The following is a 1,028-nucleotide window of genomic DNA, read 5'->3' on the forward strand; positions in this document are numbered from 1 at the left end:
TTTAATCATATTAATTACATAATAGAATCATTAATCAATGCATACCAAAATTCAGCATGCAGAAAAATTCTGCAACCTGAAAATCTGCATGCATAAAAATCAGCAGGCATAATCCTTTAATTTTCAGATCTAATATGCCTTAATTCTATTAATCCTAATCGTAATCTACGAGGCCTAGGCTCTGATACCACTGTTGGGAACCCGCCCATGCCGCAGAAAATTTAAAAAAATTCAGATGGCAGCGGAATCGGCATAAGCGGGATCGACATTCATCCTATGAACGTTGTTTAAAACCGTTCGTAGATAGATTTAGATTAAAAACCTTTTAAACTACTAGGAAGATCATATCTTTACCTTGTGCGGGTAGATGATCACCGCAAACTGATGATCGTGGTTTTGGATGAAGGTTCGCTCGAAGCCGTTCAAGTGTCCGGCCTCTATGGGTATCCACACGAAGCAGGAACCGATCCAAACGTTCCAATCTCTCCGGGGTGCTAGCTCCCTTGCAGAGGTATGTTTTTGATGGCTGATCACCTCCCTTTCAATCAACTCTTGATTGTGCTTGGGAGGAGGAAGAAGAAGGAGGGATCTTGAAGAAGAATCAAAGCACCTTGCAGCCCTTTTCTTTCCCCTGCATTGGATGAAGCAAAGGAGGAGGGAGGAGGCTGCCGCCAAGCTTTCTTCTTCTCACCTTTCTGCTGATGGCGGCTGAAACCAAGAGGGGAGAAGGGTGGCCACGAGTTGGAGAGGAGGAGGGCTTCGCTTATCATTAGGGCACCTCCTTTCAAAGCCTTTTAAAGGCATCTAGGGCTCCTATTTGGTTTAGTCCATCATGAATCAATTGGGTTCAATCTATGCTAGTCCTAATCCAATTAGAACTTGAATGAACCATGACTCAATTGAACTCTTCAATCCTAATCTAATTAGGAGTCATCTTGATTCATTGGATTAATAATTAATTGGGACTTAAGAAATCCTAATCCAATTAGGACTTGTTTAATTCTAGTCCTAATCCAATTAGGACTCTA

This window comes from Phoenix dactylifera, unplaced genomic scaffold, assembly GCF_009389715.1.
Source record: "Phoenix dactylifera cultivar Barhee BC4 unplaced genomic scaffold, palm_55x_up_171113_PBpolish2nd_filt_p 001625F, whole genome shotgun sequence".
Classification (NCBI taxonomy): domain Eukaryota; kingdom Viridiplantae; phylum Streptophyta; class Magnoliopsida; order Arecales; family Arecaceae; genus Phoenix; species Phoenix dactylifera.